The following is a 21,652-nucleotide window of genomic DNA, read 5'->3' as shown; positions in this document are numbered from 1 at the left end:
TTAGAGTAACTGTTTCTGCTTTTTCTTGCTCTTCCATCCCCTTCCTCCTTTCTCAATTTTTCTACCTTTTTGCGCATGTCCTACTGCTTCCTGGGAACTTCCTACTCTCCAGTAACTCATGCCACCACATGAGCTTCACTCTCTCTGTTTTGATCCACTAAAGTTATCAGTAATTAAATAGTTAATGTGGGCATTAAAAGGGTCACTATTAAGCTTTAGAATTAGTACCCCAAAAAATATTTATAAGGACAAAGGAGCTCACGGATGTCAGCCATTGTTTCATGTTTCCTGTAGATTCAAGAAGGCAACACTGCATCAATTTGTACTCTATTCAAATTCTTAAGGTTATTTTAGAACCATGAGGGCTAGAAATAATACTTGATTAAAATGAAAGCTTAGATTCTACAGAATTTGAAAATGCCACAAGCACATCAAGTAGGCCGGATACAGTCTGCAAGCCACAGCTTAGACACCTCTGTGGAACAGGATAACTTCTTTTACAATATTTTTAATACATGGCTGTATTTCAGTTAGTTCTGTAGAATTAAACCTCTAAGATGATATTTCCTGTTCATGGTAAAGGTTTTGATCAATATATATATTAAGGTGTTTTTTCTTAATATAGTTGAAGTACTGAGGATTACTTAAGTCTTGACTGTATAGAGACATGGGGTGAGACAAACATATTCAAGTATGGCGAGCCTGAAGCACACTTCAATATGAAACAGAGATGGACTCGAGACCTAACATGAAGGTTCTGTATTCCATTATCAATGCCCCACGACACTCATATCCCCCAAAATGTTGGTGTTTCTTTTCCAAATGAATTAAAGTCTAAAAAGTAAAAATTGATGAGATTCTGGCCAGCTGTTTTCCCTTTTGGCACTAATGCTATTATAGGTTAGGAAGAACATCAACAGATATTATTGCTTTCTGGCTTGGCTGTTAAACAACAAAGTCTCCTCCATGGTTTCATACATTTATTATAAAATCTTAGTTGTCACATCACTCTTTGATAATTAAAAGCTGCACCGTTTTCTTTTATTCTTTACCTCATTATAGTACAACACCACCAGCCTCTCAGCTGCAGTTGAAAAAACAAAAACAGAAGAGAAAGGAAATAAATCTCTGACAAAATTATCAATAAATTTACAAAAACTAATTCCAGTGCTGTTAATCCCATTTACTGACAAAAGCAGATACAAACAAGCTGCTACACTATCAAGTTTACAGCTGATGGATTCCAGCCGACTCCAAAATTATGTCTATATAAGATGTTCACAATAGCATATAAAAAGTCTAAAATTTATTAAGCTTTCGTGCTGATCCCTCAGTCTGGAAAATGTTTGTAAAAAGAAAAAATGCAGTGTTAAGTAAACATTTCAGACCTCAACCTTCTTTATATGCCTTTGAACCTTTGCTTTCATGTGCAATACCTGACAGCCCACTGAGAATAACTGCAGAAAGCCCCAAAGATGGGTAAAACAGAATTTCTGACTCAGGAAATAAAGATCAGCTGAATATGATTCCCATATGGCAAATCAGATCAATGGAAAGCAAGACCAAAATTTACAATATCTATACTGTACAGTACAACATGGAGGTTGTCTTTTACTGCTAGTAGCAAAACTCCCAGTGGCAAAGATGAAAGCAGACACAACGATTATACTTCCACTAACGGTGAACTATAAAAATAAATACACACACACACAGATATATGTACATTGTAGACTGGATAAGGAAAGAGATCTCCGTTAGCCTTTATTTAGTGCCATTAAAACACCAATCACCAACTAAAAAAATCAATTAATTGCATTACAAAACATGAGGTATGTACTGGTCAGATGTTTTGAAAGCAGAAAAAATTCAGAGGTTTGGACTACATGAGAAGGAACATCCTCTGGTGCAAAACTCAAACAGCTGCAAGGCTACTTTTGTGATATCCTATGCGTTTGAATGTGAGAAAATGTATAACAATGTTATTACTTTTGTTTCAAGAGTCCTGCAAAACCTCAGGTCAGGCTTATGAAGATGTTCTTAAAATGCAAAGATAAATCCAATGAAGAGGGTTTTAACATCTTGAGAGATGAAATATTGAAAAAAATAATTGCACAATCCTGAACCTCTGAACCAGCATATCAAGACTCTGACTTCTATTAACGGGGTTTCACTGTATAAAATCCAAAAGCAATGCAGCTATCTAGCACTAACAGTAAATGTCTGGCAAAGGTAGTTAAAAAGCAAACAATAAACAAGTTTGCAGATTTAGGTGTCTTCTTCTAATATTGAAAATACAGAAATAAACTTGAGGGGGAATTCTTTAAAGAGCACCATTGGGAGTTTAGAGAAAACAATAATATGCATCTAATAAATATCCAGACAACACACATTAAAAGATTCTGAGACAGATCCTCAACTCATTAAGAATGCTTGGTTCCATTTGGTGCAGCATAAGCAATCAGTAACATAGTGGAATCCTCTGGTGGCATAGAGTCAGTCCAGCCAGTTCTTTGCCACCCACCTTCAAAGCCTCATGGATAGAGGGCCAGATCAAGAAAAGGGGACAGCAATCCCCAGCTGCCAGAATCACTCTTTGAGGATGCTCTAAAAGACTTCCTGCAACTGGTCAGGGGGCCCAAGAACTAGGGAGTCTCAGAAAGATGCCTTACGGCAACCTTTTGTTTCCTCTGAGCCCTCTACAGGTAGGACTCATGGTAACTGAAGTAACCTGGCCTTCCAGGTGGAAGGATACAGTGTTCTAAAACATTTTCAGAATACTTGTCTTACACTATGAGTATTTCCCAGAATATAGGTTTTATTGACACTCATTTGGGAGGACCAGCATACGTCACTTGGGATTTTACCACAAGTGAGCAATGCAAGCTGATACTAATACTATACTATATTATGCCACTTCATTAGGTATTCCATATTTATATGCATATTGTCCATTGTATCCTGGCAGAAACAGATTGAAATGGACTTTAATTATAATGTCATAATGAGTTGCAAATGCTACCACTGACAGAGCAGCCATGGAACCGCAAGGGACAATCATGCTAATAGAACACTCTGGAGGATCTCCCAAAGCGGGGAGGGGGGAGATTGTTAAAATGGGGAGAGCCATGGGAAAATATAGAACTCAAGTTCCCACAACTCAATTTAAACCCATGAGAAGGGCAATTTACAACAAGGCATAACAAGACCCAATGGCTGAAAGCTGAAACCAGACAAATTCAAATTAGAAATGAAGCACACATTTTTAACAGTAAGGGTGATTAGCCATTAGAACAACCAACCAAAGGAAGTGGTGGATTCTCCATCTCAGTGTCTTTAGATCAAGATTTGGTGCCTTTCTGGCAGACATGCTTTAGCCAAACACAAATTATGCTTTAGTCAAACAAGTCACTGGGCTTCACACAATGCACAGTCAACTAGTAGAACTCATTGCCAGGGGATGTTGTGAAGGCCAAAACTATAACTGGGTTCAAAAAAGAACAAGGTAAATTCATGGACACTAGGTCCATCAATGGCTATTAGGTAGGATGATCAGGGATGCAACAACACAGCCAGCGGGATCCCCTCTACCTATCTCCGATAGACTATTCCTCTGTAACGGAAAGCATTCTCCAAGCTACTCCCCCATACCCATACTATTAAAAATCGGTGTAGTTCTGGCATCTTTTCTCTGTTAAGCCCACCTCCTGATGAATTACAATCTTGCGTGCTAAGGGAAGTATGGGGTAGAAACTTGCAACTCAAGGCATTTTCCCCTAGCTAACAGGTACTTGAGTGGCGAATTGTGTGTTGTCTCTCCTTCAAAAAAATCACAGGAAGGCAAGAGTTTAATCACATTTTCACAAGAATTCCTGCAACAGAGGCAAAAATTGTGCTGCTTCTGTCGTAAATAGGAAGGGAAGGGTAACCACCTTTCTGTATACAGTGCTATAAAATCCCTCCTGGCCAGAGGCAACATCCTGTTACCTGTAAAGGGTTAAGAAGCTCAGCTAACCTGGCTGGCACCTGACCCAAAGGACCAATAAGGGGACAAGATATTTTCAAATTTGGGTGAGGCTTTTGTTTTGTGCTCTTTGTTTACGTGGTTGTTCTCTCTTGGGACTGAAAGAGGCCAGACAGAAATCCATCTTCTCCAACCCATCCTGATCCAAGTCTCCAATATTGCAACTGGTATAGGTAAGCCAGGCAAGGCGAATTAGTTTATATTTTGTTTTATGACAATTTTCCCTGTGTTAAGAGGGAGGTTTATTCCTGTTTTCTGTAACTTTAAGGTTTTGCCCAGAGGGGGATCCTCTGTGTTTTGAATCTGAATACCCTGTAAAGTATTTTCCATCCTGATTTTACAAAGATGATTTTTACCTTTCTATTTTTTTTAATAAAATCCTTCTTTTAAGTACCTGACTGATTTTTCCATTGTTCCAAGATCCAGGGGTTTGGGTCTTTGATGATTTTGTAACAAATTGGTTAAGATATTATTCTCAAGCCTCCCCAGGAAAGGGGATGTGTAGGGCTTGGGGGGATATTTTGGGGGAAGACATCTCCAAGTGGCCTCTTTCCCTGTTCTTTGTTTAAAACGCTTGGTGGTGGCAGCATACTGTTCAAGGACAAGGCAAAGTTTATATCTTGGGGAAGTTTTTAACATAAGATGGTAAGAATAAGCTTAAGGGGTCTTTCATGAGGGTCCCCACATCTGTACCCTAGAGTTCAGAGTGAGGAAGGAACCCTGACAGCTTGTAATAAATTTGCACAACTTGGCATACTATGTTCCTAGAGGTTTGTTACTGTTTTGTTTTTTATTTAAGAAAATACTTTAACCATTATCAAGAGTCAACTTTAACTTCCTACACAAACATACACTGTCTGTCTACATAAGAATTTAAATAAAAAATACAATAGTCTGTATGAGATTACACTGAACTGCAAACAAAAATGGAAAAAGCAATTAATCCACCTTAAGAGAGTAAAAGCTTTAGATCAATAATAATGCTTAATACACATGATAATTTTGCAAGTTGTCACAAAAATGTTTTTTGATTCCCAGAACACAGAACTTTTGAGAAAGACTTCATTTTGCTTAAACCGAAGTCCAAAGATAGAAACATGGTTTTTGTAATTACTCTACATACATATTTATGGCAGATTTTTTAGAATAGATTTTTTTAACCTCTGTAAATTTAGAGTAGAACTGCAATATCTATATGAAGCTTCTCAGACTTGTGGAAGGAACAATGCCTCTGATAATGAGGTAAGGAGGACTACAATAATCAAATTAGGTAGGTCAAAGGTGGGTCTCTTTAGAATCAGCTGATTTGCATTATAAACAGACCTAACATCAGATTAAAAAACTCACCCTTCCAAAGCCTAGTAAAATTTTGTTCAGTAGGTAAGTATAAAATACTTAGAGGAGATTCTCCATCAGGAAAGACAAAATACAGAATTTTACTTATGTACAGAATATATTTTTATGAGGCAGGTGGAAGAAGTTTGGTCACACCCAAATTATTTATTGTTTTACCTAGGACCTCATAATAAAATTTAGACATTTGGAGGAGGGAAATTTAACTCATAGAATTTTTAAAAAACATTCAAGGATTTCACATGATAGATTAGGGACACTGACCCTACCAGTTAGTTTTGTTTCTCCAAGTCCCTCCATGACAAACTAAACTTCTACAGCAATACTCAAGGCCAGAAAGTGCATGGGCACCTCGAAAAATTAGTCAGTCTAGTAACCGAACCTACTTTCCCAAAGTGGCATCTACATTAAAAGATATGAAGGACTCCCAAGGGGTGGCTCCCTTTTGCTAGTCTAAAAGAGAAGCAGAAGAGGGAGAGATGGACCTTACAAAATAAGATTTGATAAAAGGCAGAGCCTCTGTACCTATGGCAGCACAAGGTTCCTCAATATATTTTACAACTCAACAAAAGAGAAGATTTAGGGGCCATTCAGCCTTTGTTGTGGCCGCAAAAATTATAAGCTGGACATCTGATTTTCTATCTTCTGCAATTTGTTTTGCTTATTTAACTGAAGAACTCTTCACCCTGAACGTATGAAATCACTTCTTGGTCTGGGCAGAAAAAGAAGATATGCCCAGACCCAAACAGAAAAGGTAAAAGAATGCATCAGAAGGGAAATGAAGAAGAGGCTTAATCAGTGTCTGGTGCTGATATTACATCAAGTAGTGATGAAACTTGCATTAAAGAATTTAATTATCCTCCATGAGGGAGCAGACTGATGAGAGGACTGCTAGAAAAATGGCTTAAAGGGTGAAGAACCACAATGAGAAACCTGAGAACTTCCTCAAAGATCAAAAGGGAGTAATTTAGATTTCAGCTGTCCTTAAACAAACAAACAAACTCACTCCCTCATCACATCACAGAGAAGCATTCCATGTTAACCCTTATGACCCATATGTAGCAGCTGCTCGGTTCTTCAAGCAGCTGGTGCCCAGGTCTTTATTCAACATGTTGTGAAAGAATGTTAGGAACGTCCCCTATAAAATTATTTAATTGTATATCCCTGTATCAAGACCTGAAGGAAGCCTACACTCTAATATACAGAGAACATAATAATCTTACATGTATGCAGCCACGTGTGTTCAAGAACTGACAGCATACTGGATCCTTAAGATGGTCCTGCTTGAGGGAAAGACTAAGAATTTGATCTAGGAGAAAAGCAGAAGCTGAAGAAACAAGAGTCCCTGGCCAACCCAACGAGGACAGTCAATCAACTTTGACTGTAAGACTGCTCTGCCAGTAAGACAGTGTCTAGTTCCAGGACCAAGAGTCCCAGAACCTGAAGGAGAATACATCTACCTTTCTGCTTGAGTCAAAGCCCCTCAAATCCAACTACAGAGTTACAATTTGTGGCCAAACTCAGAGGAACACAGACTTATGCAGTTCCCATTCTAATGGCTCAATATCACTCCAACTCAGTCAGTCTGTTGGGGTTCTAAATTTCAATTCCAAGTAGCTGGCCAAAAGAAACATGAAATTTCTTTCCATCCATAAGATAACTCTCTGCAATGATGATTCTCCACTGGGTTTTCACCATGCCCCTGCTATTTATGTCCCCTAATTGTTAATAATATTATAGGGGTGGAGTTGTCCCAGTTGAAGTGATGAACTACATGCCAAATACTGTGGCCTTTAGTACATTAATTATCCAGTCATAAACAGCCCTTTCCAAACTTGAGGTCCCACCCCAAAAGACATTTATCTATTACTATCCAGTCAGGAACTAAGAGAATAGTTTAAGGATGACTCTTGTCTAATTTTCTCATCCTGTAACTGCAAGAATAGCAGGGAAAAACACAGGTTGGATTATGGTAACCAACTGATGGAAAAAAGTTGAAGAGGACATTTATGGAGCCATATTTACCTTGTAATAGCCATAAATTCCATTATCAACTCTGGTACCTGTACATACGTCCAGGATGTAAGAGAAGCTGATTTGTTCAAGGTTATTTGTGCGTCAATTTCATAAGCCAAGAGAAGTACCATGGTAGACCAAGTATCATAGCTCCAAGATAAACTAATCCCTGAAAGAGTGACAGATTTCTTGGTTTAGTTTATCCTGCAACCATTAAATTCTACAGATGACTATGATTTGCTTAACAGGCTCTCTCTTTTCATTTCCTGCCTCAAAAAAAATCATCCAAGTATGAGTAGATTATGGGTATCCTCTCTGGACAGCTATGGCCATAACCACCATCACCACCGAATCCTTCAGGGGTGTTATCCAGCCAAATGAGATAGCACTTTTCTTGCTCACCTCTATTGTATTTGAAATCCAACTCAGTAGCTACAACAATTACAGAGTTATCCTTTGACATGGTGTAAGACATCTGACAGGTCTTGGAAATAACAACAACAATGCTTTGGACAAGAAAGGACAGAGAAGTGAACCAGGAAAATCAGTCTGTCTGTCACAGCTAGCTAGAATAGGTTCACCATCCCTTTCTGCTTTGGAAAGGTCTCTCAGACTAAAAGTGTAGACCACTTGCTTAACCCATACCCTTAGATTATCCTTTTTGAAAAGTCTAATTTCAGATCTATCCAACTCCCATCAGAAGTTAATTCAAATCAACAATGGTCACTTGAGGGCAAAGAGTTATCTTGAGAGGAAAGCATTTGGTCTACCCGAGGGAGATGGGAAAATTAGCCTCAATGGACAAGGATCCAGTTCACGTCCAAACCAGTTTCCCTCTGAGGGCCTAACTTACTTCAGTAGCTACTGTACTTATAGTAGGACTAAAGTCACAGGCTAATGAGCGCAAAGTGCTTTCACCTAGTGAGTGGTAAATGCTGAATGGATGAGATCAAAGGAGTTGGGTCTGTTTTCACTGAACTCAAGAAAGCTATTTTTTTTAAATCAGTTTTCCCATGGCTCACCCCACTATGGTGTCTGTGCACCTCCTAATAATTTAATGAATTTATCCTCACAACACTGAGACTAGGGGACTCAGCCAAAGATACACAAAGAGGTTGCATCTAACCCAGGAACTCTACCCAGATTTTCCAGTCTAGCACCTTAACCACAATACCATCCTTCTTCACAGTGAGGGGAGGGGATATAGTTTACCCAAGGAGCCAAAATGCCTGTCTTGTGGCTGTTTAAAATAAAACTGGGACACATACTGAAACTGGAAGTTACATTCTCTCAGGACCACCCTTACCCACCGCAGAACAGGAACATATCTTGTTGGTTTCCCCACAGTCAGCCAGTCATGCCCCTAGAAGATGAGCAAAGGTTCTTAGAGTTAAAAAAAATTTTAAACTCTCTAGGCTAGTAAGAAAGTTTCTTCCACACACTCCCATATGGGCTGGTATTATGAAGTGTTATGGGGGGAAGTTCTTTGATTATACAGATATTCCTTTTCACTCTGACAAACACTACACATCATTCTAGATATCTGATAAACATATTATGAAAATTCATTATTAATGTAGATCTCTCAACAAATCACACATTTTAGCAGTGCAATGGAAGAAAGACAACCCTTCGCTCCACAGATGTGAACTAGGAATAAAAGTGTGCAATTTAGAATTTTCCATCTTTAAATCCGTTATATTCCTGTATCTAAAGATCTTCAAAAGTCACTATTGGTTCACACTCATTTGTCAAGAACAGAACTAAGAAAAGACTTCTGGCAGTTTTTCAAAATTCTGCTTAAAATTTTAATTTTAGGTTACTGTGTTTGAAGCCTACTGAATACAAAATAATTGTGATTTTATCAGCTAGTCATATCTGATGCCTTGGTTTATATGAAGAGTAGTAAAACTTTTCTGAGACAATGATTTCCATTAGGTCATGGACTATTAATAAAATAATAATTGGAGAATAAAACAAATCTTTTCAATATGTTGCATTGCCTTAACAAACAAACACACAAAGCAGAGTGAGAACAAATTACATTCAGACACTACTAGAAATAAAACTTGGGGAGTTTAACATCACTCTACTTACTACTAATATATAAAACGCCCTGCACAAAGGTTGCCCCTAATTCCTAAACACATTAAAAACACTTAATATAATGCACATTTTACTGCAACACAAGAAAAGGTTCTCTCCCACAAATATCCTTATAAAGAAAGTATAATATCAGTCAAATGGATTTTTAAGAAAAGATCCAAGAAGCTATTTTAATCTGCAAATTATATTTCCAGTCTTCATCGGGGAGTTAACACAAGCCCCGGTGAGTGAAATCTAGTATATATCAAAACCCCTGAAGTACCTAAAATGGCACAAATAACAGAATCTTGTAGGGTTAAAGCTACTGCAGGGATTGAAAAGTTGACCAGATACCTACTAACCAGTCACAGACAAATATGGAACATTCTGGTCACAAGTAAGGTCTATAGACAACACCTCCAGTTCATCAGCTGCCGTGTAGCTTTCCAGAGTAGCAGCAGAGTGAAACCTTAGTTTCACTGCTACCTACAGAGTTCTGAACAATAAAGGTGAAACTGGCCAGAGGCTCATTAGTTTCATTCTGCTGCTGCAAATAAATAGCAACTACAAAGTGCTTTGTCTGAAAAATAAATCCTGAGGAAACCACCTTGCTGAATAACACGGGATTTTATTTTTTTTATCTGTCGCTGAAACATTCAACAGCTGTGTCAATTTCAACTGCAACAAAAATATTGTGCAACTGCAGAATACTTAGTTCTAATTATGGTAATATTGCAGTGATTTTATGAAAGATCTTATATTTGAATGGTTTATCCCAATTTTTTTCACACTCAAATTGGTTTAAATCCAAAGTAATTCCACTGAAGTAATTTTTGCTGATAATTCAATCTGCAACAAAAAAATTCTGCATAAAATGGTGCCCTATATAATGGTATTTTTCCCCTTCTGGTAATAATTTCCTCAGTTACAAAGAAGCCAGGAAGAGTCAATGGATATTGGAATATATTCATACAAACCACACTATAGTCATACAAACCACACTAAACAGTGCCATTAAAAGAATCTTAGGTTTTGATTTCAGTTATTTTGACTTATGGGCAAACTTATGGGCACCAATTTTAGAAGCCTGATAGAAATGCTTAGTTACTGGATGCCTACTATGATAGACAAATGATGTTAAAGTAACATTCTAATATATATCTAGTTATAGGAGGCTTATTTTTAAATATGACTTACTTTGCTTTTCCAACATATCTTTATTTAAAATGAGTACGTATAAGAACATTTTTTAAAAAAAAAGTATCTGTACTGTATACCCTGAAATCTACACCCCAGCAACTGATGTATCAGAATGCCCTAGTTGTTAATAATTCATTGATTGTGTAAATGGAAATGAACCCCTAAGTGTATTGAAATATTATGAAAAAGAAATTTCGACTCCTCTTCAGGAGCTACATCTTGGAAAACCATTCCAACAATCACTTGCTAGGACTCCCACAACACTTAGTCTAAGGTCCTATATTTTATGAAATAGTGAGAACAGTTCTCACTAGTTGTTTTAGGCTTTTTATGGGGTTTTTTTGCAGGTTTTTTTTTTTTGCAGGGGTGGGGAGAGGTTAAGTAGGCATCAAGAGCATGCTTGGCACAGGAATATGTAGAGGGAGACAAGCAACTTTCTTTTGGATAAACATGGGACATTCTGAAAGGTCAGCGTGATAGGAACTGACAAAAGGTCCTCAGCAAACAAAAGATACTTTCTGAGTATCAGCAGCACTCGCTTAGGACTTGATCCAAAACCCACTGAAGTAAATGAGAGTTTTTCCACCAACTTCAAATAGCTTTGGCTCAAGGTCTTAAAGTCCTTTTAATATAAGTATGTGGTAGAGCAAATTGAGGAAAGGAACAACTTAGATTTAGAAAGTAACCTTCCTTCTCACCCTAGACATTTTTTTTTTAAAGAAAAAAAAAATCACAAAAACCACCATTAAGTTTTGCAGGGTTGGAAGTTTCTGCTCAAGAGAATCCCATTGCTGAAACATAAGAAGCTTTTTAGGTTGGAACCAAATGTTGCACAGCACTTTTTTTACTACACTATGCTCATCTATAGGGAATGTTCGGCCCCACAGATTGAAGTACACCAAATCTACATAAAAAAGTTGGAAGCCTCATCTACACCTGTCTTAGATCATGCAAGTGTGTGGGTCAGCATCCCCCAGCATGTTTCTCTGTGCACGCCCATACAAAATACCAGCAGAGTCCCAAATCCATGGTGGGGGCTTTAGACAGCAACCACAGATTCTCCTCTCTGGACAATTTCTTCCCACTAATTTTGCTATTTCCCAGCCCCTCCATATGTTTACTTTGAGGGCATGATCTGGATCCTGGTTATAAGAAATACTAAACACACATTTTTAAATAAACCACCTAGCAATTTTACAAGATATATATTTGTACTTGTTTAGATTTATTTTATGTCCTTTCCTGGGCAGCATTAACGTAGGATTTTCAGGAGCAAGTCAGCTACCATTTTATATGCTAAACAAACCTTTAACTGTTTTACAAGACATTAGTCACCTAAAGCAGAGTTGAACAACAAATATTTCTCAGCTAATTTTTCTCTCAATAAAACTTCATTCCTTTTGCTAAGCAGAAGAGTTTCCAAGGATTTATGACACTTTCTGTAAATCTTCTTCTGAGTTCGGTATATCTTTCAAACTACCATTTTAGCAGTTACCGTGTACTGAGCACATCATCACAATATTAAAAGTAATTTAAATTCATTCAGCACTGATAACAAATGAGTTTGACTGAATTTTCTAGGTGAAAGCATATCATGATCTTTAGCTAAGTAGCAGCCTTATATTTCTAAACTGTTAGCACCCATATACTCCATTAATTGTTTTTCAGTTGACAGTTATCTTTACAATAAGCCTTCCAGTAGTCAATATCTTCTGTTACATTTACTGTGTTATGCACATTATCATCAGTATTTCTTTTCCTAATAGTATTCTCTCATTAAGTTTAAATATGTTGTTTTTACACAAAGATTATGAGAAATTATTGATACAACAGAAGAACAAACACTCCATCAGCTATGCATATCTCCGCAGTCTCTGCATACATGACTGATTTAGGTCTTTTGAACTTCCATTTTTAGGTCATGCGAATATTGTAAGTACTGTAATGAAACCACAGCCCTGTCTGTGCTTTCTCACACAGCAGTGCCTTGAATCATAAATATTTCAATTACTTTTTTTCTTAACTCTAAAAAGATACTGGCTTGCATTTTCCGTAAACTCTTCACTTTAATTTTACCTCTTTTTATCTTCAAAAGAACTCTGTATCTCTTGTGTCACTTCAGGAAAGTGGTATTTAGATGTGCACTGAGAAAAATAAATAAATCAATCTTCACTTCAGCTACTACTAAGTACCTTTCAAAAGGCACATAAAGTCATTAATAAAATTTAAGCATTTAAGATGTTAACTCAGAGGACTCTAGGAACTAATTCATCACTGTTATAAGTAAACAACTCCAGTGAACTGGGTTCTACCTGTTCACATCAACAGAGATTTTGGCCCCCCGTTCATAAAATAAATATTTTATGCACATTGTACTTATACAAATCATTATTTCCTCACTTAGAAGTAGACATGGTCAAAATCTGTCTCCTATGTAGTCACACACACAAGTTCTTAGATTTAAAAAATAAAATCACACCACCTTTATTTCTCTTCTGTACACCTGAAGTCCCTCTATTTTTTTCAACAACATTTACCCACCTCCTTGTTTTGCTATCTTGTGCCTTTGCCGGATTCTAAACAATCCCATGGTTTTTTTGGCTCATTTCCACACACACTCCCCACCTCTTCCTTATTTTTGCCTTGTCACTTTCTCTTCCAAAGCTGTAGCAGCTTCCCAGAAATAACCATTTCCAATTTCCTCTGAATTATTTTTACATGTTAAAACTGTAATTTCCAATTTAGTTATAAAACAATGAAATGTCATCTACAGGTTTTATTACAAATGTATTAAACATAACTTTTTTTTTTATGGTTTGAATCAAATTCCAGAAGAATGCAGTGAGACTTCTAAACTTTAATAATGATAGAAAGAAAAAGAAATAATTGAGATTAAACTTTGTTTATAGCTAGAATCAGGATTGACTGAATGACACAGATTAATGGGATACAGAGCATTTCACCTTTGGGACTTTGTTGTAGTCACCCTGATGTTGGATGGATTCAAAATCATCATCTGACAGCTCCTTAGCAATGTACTGTTTCTGAAATTTTTTGATAGCCTTTGGCCAGTTTTTAATGTAGTGTCTCTCAGCATCTGTATGCATAACTTGTTAGCAGCCTGTTAGTATGGAAACTGAACTGTCCCCTCACTCTTCCAGTTGGTCCCAATGCAGAAGCACAGCAGTATGGAAAGCCTGCATAGTCACTCTCCTTCCTTCTATGGATCAAGACCCCTGCTATCATTTTGGTAAAATTCATATATACTATTACTAAGTTCATTTTTAAAAATAAGAATGATTAAATACATATCTAGTAAGTGCATTTTTAAATATATTACACATTTTGTTTCAGATCACAATAAAGGATTCACTCAGACTTGAAATGTTGTTTAAAAAATTGGCAATTTTGGGCCCAATCCAGCAGAAAAATATCCAAAACTTTCTAGGCCTTAAGTCGCAGTATGCTAGTCTTTCCAGAATGAACTCCAGCCCACTGAGTGCCCAGAAGAGATGGACAAGCTCTGCATACTATATTTTTGGAGCTGCCAGGGTTAAAAAAGAGGAATGGGAAAAGAGAGGTGCTCATGGAAGCAAGTTCTTTCTTTCTCGCTCCCTGTCCTGGGACTGTGAAATGCTGGCAGATACGGAGAGTTACTCCTGAAATGACTGAATTCACTCAGCTATGCAGCATCAAAAAGGCTAGCATATGGATTTGCTTTAAAAGTATATTCATATATTAGATAACTCTCCCAACCCCACCTGCAGTATCAGCACTGACAGTCATGAAGAGCCGAGTATTTTCAGGCTATGCAACCACAAGGCTTCTTCAAATACTAAAGGGGTGCGCAAAGCATCATAGCTGAAGAACAGACTAATTTTCCTCTAATAATAGGAACAGCCTCCAAAAAACGCTGAGTAGTGGTGCATCAGAAATCATATAGGGCCCATGAAATTTAAATTACAGAATTGTCCACAAAGCACACAGAAATAAGAATAGCAACCAAATATATATTAAATAAATAAAATAAATAATACAAATAAATAAAAAGATCAGTCACGGTAAAAATGCTATAACGTCAGGTAAAATTTCAGTTAAAAATGTACTGTCTTCCTTTTAAAACAAAAACAAAAACAAAAAAAACCTCCATAGATGTCATATACCTTTAACTGAAAGACTAGAACAAGTCTCATTCATATCATTCCACTCTCTCTATTAATAGGATGCATATTATATAAAATCTGTGAAATTACCTTTTTTAAAAAACATCTTGAAATCATAGATTTCCAATGTGTGCTTTCATCACAACAAAGTACAAGCCAAAATAAAAAGAATTATCTCAGATTTACCATATAACATTTTAAAATATTGTAATTAAGGGCCCAATTATTGTAACCAAAGTCATGATGCTGCAAAGATTTAGCCATGCACTTAATTTTATGTAATTTGAATCGACCCACTGGTGTTAAATAGGACTACTAACAATGCATTAATTTAAGCAGGATCAGGGCCCAAACCTCCTCTTATTTAAATATTATGGACCTGATCTGCTGGAGTAACTCCACTGCAGTCAATGGGCAGATTCATCCCATGGACACAAAGGGAGAGGTGGAGGGGAAAGGGTAGTGTCAATCTTCCTGTACTCAAGGAGGCAGCTGTACCATAGAAGAGTAAAATTCATCTCTCCCCACCCCAAGGAAGGGGTCTTTAAAAATCTGGTCAGAGTTGTAATTCAGGCCACTTTGGGGGCTGAACCAGCTGGTCTCGGAGTTCCCAGCAGTGAGGATTATGGGCAGTTTAAAAGGCTGTGGCCCTGGTCCAGGTGGAGTTATTGCTAATGACTCACCTAACTGGTTTTAGCCAAAATAAACTGAACCCAACTAAGCTGAACCCAACCCAAAGTAAGAGTAAAATCAGATCCAAAATCTTGAAAATGTGAAGAATTAAGTGTAATTTTCTGTAAAATAAGTTAAGTGTAAATCACACTTTATAATCAAAACAGTATCCCTCTGGAATTATAAAATGTATTTAACTATAAATGTAACTGAAAATTAACAAAGCATACATGTAACTCTAATGCTTTAGGTTACAATAGGTGGCTTTATGTACAGAATCTGTTCCATTCAAGAGGGGTCCATTGATATTATTGTTGATGCAACCATTATCCTGCAATAAAAGGAAATACTATTTAACAACTCAAAAAAATCTGTTTCTCTCTTTTGTGCGTGCACACTCAAACACTTAAAAGCACCCACTCAGACACTGTCACATAGTAAGTCACTGTGCTCTAGAAACTCTGATGTCAGCACATCTTCATTGCTCCTGATGCACCAGGAAATTAAAGTGTGTGATTATTAGCAATGGTTAGCTATGCTAGTACAACTGCAGCTAAGCATTGTGCCATTAAATGGACTGAAAGGCCATACTCAAGGCACATGTAGAGTATGGTACACAGAATCCAAAGGAAATAGCTCTGGCTTCTACAATAAGCTTTACCAACATATATATGTCTGTGGGCATGCACGTATATATACACAGCACTCGGACTCTGTGTGTGTGAGAGAAGAGAAGCACTCTCAGGCTTTATCCTAGTTAAAGAAAAGGCACTATCATCGCAAACACCAGCAACCAAAAAAAAGAAAAAGAAAAAGGAAAGAGAAAAACCAATCAGTCTGCATGTATTCGTATACCCATCCCTGGAACCACTTTGCTATTTATTAAAAAGGACTTACAACATAGGTTGATACAATTTGTTCAATATTTTTGTTTAAAATGCCTTAGAACAGGAATTCAAAGCATTTTGCTAAATGGATTCAAACACTGTCTAGTTTCACCACAACATCTGTACATAATTTGGTACCTACTGCTTAAATGTTATTTTGGAACATCAACCAAACTACACCTTGGTGTACCTAGAGATGCCCTACCTGTAGACTACAAAGAGTCAGAGACTACTTTCACCTTCTTCAGAGGTAAGAGCACACAAAGGTTATCACTGCCTATTTTACATCTGGTCTCTCTCCCTTCTAACTAAAAGAGTCCTGCACTTAAAAATGCAGACCTAACAAAAATGAATAAAGGAGAGAAGCAAAAACTAATACACATCTACATCAATAAACATCTGTGTCTGATAGAAAGTAAAATCACATAAAAAGTTTATTCCAAAGTGAAATGTTATTAACCAATTGAGAATATTAAAAAGGTGGCTATTATTCCTAGCTTTCTGAGGTAGATCTAGAAGTTTTTAAAGTGTACATTTAAATTTAAAAAAAAAAAAAAACCTTACAAATTCTAATAAGAAAATAAGCACTTCCTACCTGCTAGGCTCAAATATGAGGAAAACCCCAAAAATGAACAGTCTTAATATATATTTCTGGAATCTATAGACTATGCTGGATTAATAAATTTAGCATAAATAACTTTTTTCTATAAACTGGGTCTTTCTAGTGTCAATACTTTAAATAGTATAGGAAAATATCAAGTCAAAATGGGACAGAGGAAATTTGGGTCAAAAATTAAGGGTGTCCCTTCTATAAAGGGATAGTTGTGAGCTATGTTGCGGTCATTAAGAAAAAAAATAGGTAATTGACATTATTTCTAGCACCACTGTCCCAAAGTTTAAAAAGAGTAATCAGTTTGAGTGTACCAAGAATTAGCATTCGATTTTTGTAATGAGGTTGATAGTATTTGAGTTTAACTGTGATTTACAATTTTCTCCACTAACAATCATCCCATGAGTACTTCTTAGTAACCTGTGTCCTAAATCACTTTCAGTTCATTCACGTAAATGACCTCTCCATGATTTAACTCACAGAGGAACAACATGAAGACTCACATCACTCTTTCTATTTCGCACCACTACTAAAATTAAACTGCTCCAACACATGTCTAGTAAAAACTCTGAAGGAAAGGGACAAAATAATACTTTGCATTTAACAAGCATTAATAAATAATCTTCACGCCTGTGAAATAAGCAGGTAGGTGGCATTACGCTAATTTTGCAGATGAGCAACAGACAAAGAGGCTACGTTAACATTCCCAAACCCACATAGCAAATCACTGGCAGCACTGGGGATCAGAACACAAGACCAGATTCTGCTAGACCAGAATGCCACGTGCCCATGCAATGCTGAACCAGATATATAGCCTCAAAATGTGAACAGCAGCTTTTAGTTCACTTAAAATCAGTCCTGAAAACAAGCTGAAAGTGGACATAAAGTAAATGTTGTGATTACAGTTTTGTCACTTAAGAACATACCGCTTTTCTAACTGATAAATCCATCATATAACTTATTTCAATGCATTTTAACTGTAGAAATTCATTTAAACTGTATAAACTGTATAAACAAAAGAATTTTATGTTCTAAAATTTCAATATTTGAAGGCTATGAAACCTGGACATGAGTACAGTTGTGCACATTAGCTCTAGGACAAACATAATATTATCCATTTATTAATTGAAATACGTAGCTCTTATGCAGCACTTTTGATCTTATAGGCACACTATAAACATTAACTTGGTTGGTGTTTAAAGGCTCTCTGGTAATTTTATACAACTTTTCAAATAGTAGTAAGGCACAAACAAGATTTTCTTCCTTAAATGATGCACAAACCTTACCAAAACAAATTAAGATTTCTGGGACAAAATTAAGAACCACTGGTGTTAAACCAAAAAAACCTCAAGTGTGTTTAAATTTGTCATTGGCCTGCAACAGTTCAAGCTTATTACCCAGCATTAAAGCCTAATGTAATGGGAGGCCTCGTTTCAAGCAACTACTGGCTGGTTGAATATTACCAAAAATTGATTACAGTAGCAGATTATGCATCACTTTAGATGTTAATAAATTGACTGGCATTCAAATAAATTGTTTTTCAAAATATGTATAATAATCTGAAACCCTCTTCCCTTCCCTCAAGTGTTTACTGGTTTGAGTAGTTAGCTAAATAATTTAAATGCATATGATTTATACCTGATTCATATGGATTTAGTGCAGCATCAAAGAATCAGGTTTAATAAGTAACCCTTATTTTCTTCATAGCAACATTACTACGAACAGTATCTTTTCTCTGACAGATTTAATTTACTTAGTACAGAAAAAACAAGAACAGCAGCTAAAGCTCTTAAAGTTTATTTTTAACTTTATTTTTCACAAGCTAACATGATACTCTCATGCAGTATGCAACTTCCCAGCTTCAAAATTTTAATCAAGTTACCAAGGGCCTGATCCAAAGCCCACTAAAGTCAATCAAAAGACTCCCATTTATTACTTCAGTAAGCTTTAAATCAGGCCCTAAAGCAGCAAGGGGCTGCGATAAAACCCATTTGGAAAGTGAGTGTCACTGCTTAAATATTTTTTAAAGGCTCTTAAAAATGGAAATGCTCCCCAACTCTACGTTACTGCATGTTCTGGCTTCTGTGGCTCAACTTGCACTCTCTTCTTCTAGACAGAGTTGATGCTAACTTTAAAATAGTCCGTTTAGGTATGTTTTTAGAAAGAACACTTCACTGGCACTCTGTCTTGTGCAGGTACTGCCATCTGTTATACATATATTATATATATATATTTTCCCCAATATACAGACTATAACTCTCTCAACCCCTGATCCAATTGTCTCTGTCCTCTCCTCCCCATAGAAGTTCAGTGCAGAAAGCTCACCAATGTAATCAAGGGCTACCCTGGTAAACTAGCTCGGAATCTCCAAAAGTTTGTCTCTTGAGTCAGTTACTAGAACCCTGACACAAATTTAACAGATGAGCAGAGGAACAGAACAAAATTGTCTTTATCATTGTAGTTTAAATCTGTGGCAAATTGACTGCTGCAGGTTTTAAACTAACTTAGATCCTGAGCTGTATTTTGCATTCAGTTTTTCAGAAAGATCTCATCTCATGTTTACTTTCATCCATATGCTCAAAGGAATTTTTAGCTGTGGGAAAGCCCAGAAAACTTGTGCAAAAAGGAGTTAGTTTTCTTTTTTCTTCCCCTTCCTGTCCTTACACTCATAACCTTAAAAAAATAAAGCCCAACATGCCTTACAACCATTTACCTACTAGATCTCAAAGTCCTCAGAATTAAACTTTCACAAGTTTCTAGGTCTCTGAGTACTCCTGAATTTCAAGAGTGAATTTCAGGAGAATGCTCCCACAACAAACTATGAACTGTGCCTCAGGAATTTCATAGCTCTAACGTATTATTTATTAATCTATTGTTTTAGGCAAACATGTTTTGTTGTTGTTCAAGGTTAACACTAATCCGCCAAGCACATTCAAAAGGCATTGCGAAGGTAGAGGAGGAGGAGGAGACCCAAGAGCGGCAGCGGTAACTGTTTGTGCAGGGAAGATCAATGAGATGCAATAACTCGCCCTGGCCAGAGAGAGTGGATGGCGAACACCTTCCTCAAACACTGCACGTGCAGCTAGTGGGAAGAGGGCTCAGTTCATAGTGCTGGATCTGGCTGAATGCAGGATCAATGTCATAGCTGGTCCCTCCTCCCCCCTTTGCACGCTGCACCTATGGACAGAGAGAGAGCCTGAAAGGTGTTTCTCTCTCACACACATAGAGATCTCAAAAAGGAGAAACGTGACATGTTTCTTTACCAGGATATACATGCTTCCATAATTTTCCAAAGCCAAAAGGAAAGGGGAGACCAACAAGCCCCCTCCCCACTTTGAAATATCGCCCCCAAAACCTTCCCAGGATGAAGGGAGGATATTTCATTGTAACACATTTTCTTTATTGTCCATCCAAACTGAAAGTTGTGGTGGGACATGTGAAAAGAAAACTCCAGCCTGCAATAGGCGCTTCTAAAATAAAGCCGAAGTTTGGTAGCTTGCAGCGCTATTTCCGAAGTACGAAATTAACTGATGACCACCAATTTGATCATTCAAAGTTTGCGTGTTTCAAACGATAGATGCTATAACCGGGAGGGCTAAGGGGTGTGAAGTAAACACTTGGGTGTCTGCATCGCACTTTTGAAACGTGTTCGCTCTATTAAGGCAAAATTTAAGACACATTTCAAACTCGAATGCATGGAAACATAAGCACATACCAAGTAGCCCCCTCCCCCATCTCACAACTCTCCCCTCAACCCTCCCCCCCATTACAATATTTTAAAGGGACAAGTGGTACCAGACGCCAAGAAGAAATCTGACACATGTCACATTTGTACCCACCATGCTTAGAGCTGCGGGAGCTAAACTTTCTTGCAGCAGCAAGTAAAGGGGGGGGGAGAGAGAGAGAGAGAAGGGGAGAATGAAAGTAACAAGTCAAAGAAGAGACTTGGAGAGGGAGGGGGAATGAAACTTACCAAGAGGAGACACTGGGTAGAGCGTCCCGATGAGCTGCCACCGAGAGAGGAGCTGAACTAGCTCCCCCCACCCCCCACATATACAAAATCTTTGCAGGAGGACCGGCGGCTGCTGCCGGGACGCGCGAGCAGAGACACAGGAGGTGAGGGGAGGATTAGACTGCAACAACAAGCAGCAGCATCAATAAATGGGCTGGATATTCCTCCGCAGGCGGCGCTGGGGCTCTGAGCCCCAGGGCAGGGGCAGCGGCAGAGGCAGGCTGGGGAGCAGCAGCCCCAGCGCAGTGTCTCGCGCTTTCTCGGAGGCTCGCGCTGTCTCTCGCGCGCTCCCTCCCCCCCCCCCCCCCGTGTGTGTGTGTGTGGGTCTGGCTCTGTGCGAAGCCTGTGTGTGTTTTGCTGGGAATGCAAAAAAAAAAAAAAAGTGCCCCCACCGACTCCTCTTTGTGGGAAGGGGAGTGAGGAGGGAGCGCGCTCACATGATCGCAGTGGCCTGTACAGGAGTGGTACTGATGCGGGGGGGAGGGGCGGGGGGTTGCAACAACAAAAAAGTGCAGAGGGACCAGCTTGGCAGTGCCCCCGCTGCTACTCTCCTTCCTTCCCCGGCGCCTCCCTCCAGGGCAGGGAGACTCCCTCGCGGAGCAGGATTGTTAGGATTCGCTGTAAAGCGTCCTG

The 21,652-nt window shown here is 38.0% G+C and overlaps 1 protein-coding gene across 5 annotated transcripts in view; it reads right to left on the bottom strand.

Annotated features, from left to right (window-relative positions):
- Positions 1-21,269, bottom strand: part of FOXP2 (forkhead box P2) — a 555,287-nt gene extending 534,018 nt beyond the window's left edge. For all 5 annotated transcript variants that reach the window (XM_073328129.1, XM_073328128.1, XM_073328131.1 and 2 more), the window contains exon 1: positions 20,981-21,269. The gene's annotated coding sequence lies outside the window, so the exon portion shown is untranslated. The remainder of the gene's footprint in view (positions 1-20,980) is intronic.
- Between the last annotated feature and the right edge of the window lie 383 nt (positions 21,270-21,652).

Source organism: Lepidochelys kempii, chromosome 1 (genome assembly GCF_965140265.1).
Source record: "Lepidochelys kempii isolate rLepKem1 chromosome 1, rLepKem1.hap2, whole genome shotgun sequence".
In the NCBI taxonomy this organism is placed as follows: domain Eukaryota; kingdom Metazoa; phylum Chordata; order Testudines; family Cheloniidae; genus Lepidochelys; species Lepidochelys kempii.
The sequence above is the reverse complement of the archived record's forward strand: the minus strand, read 5'-3'. Positions and strand labels throughout refer to the sequence as shown.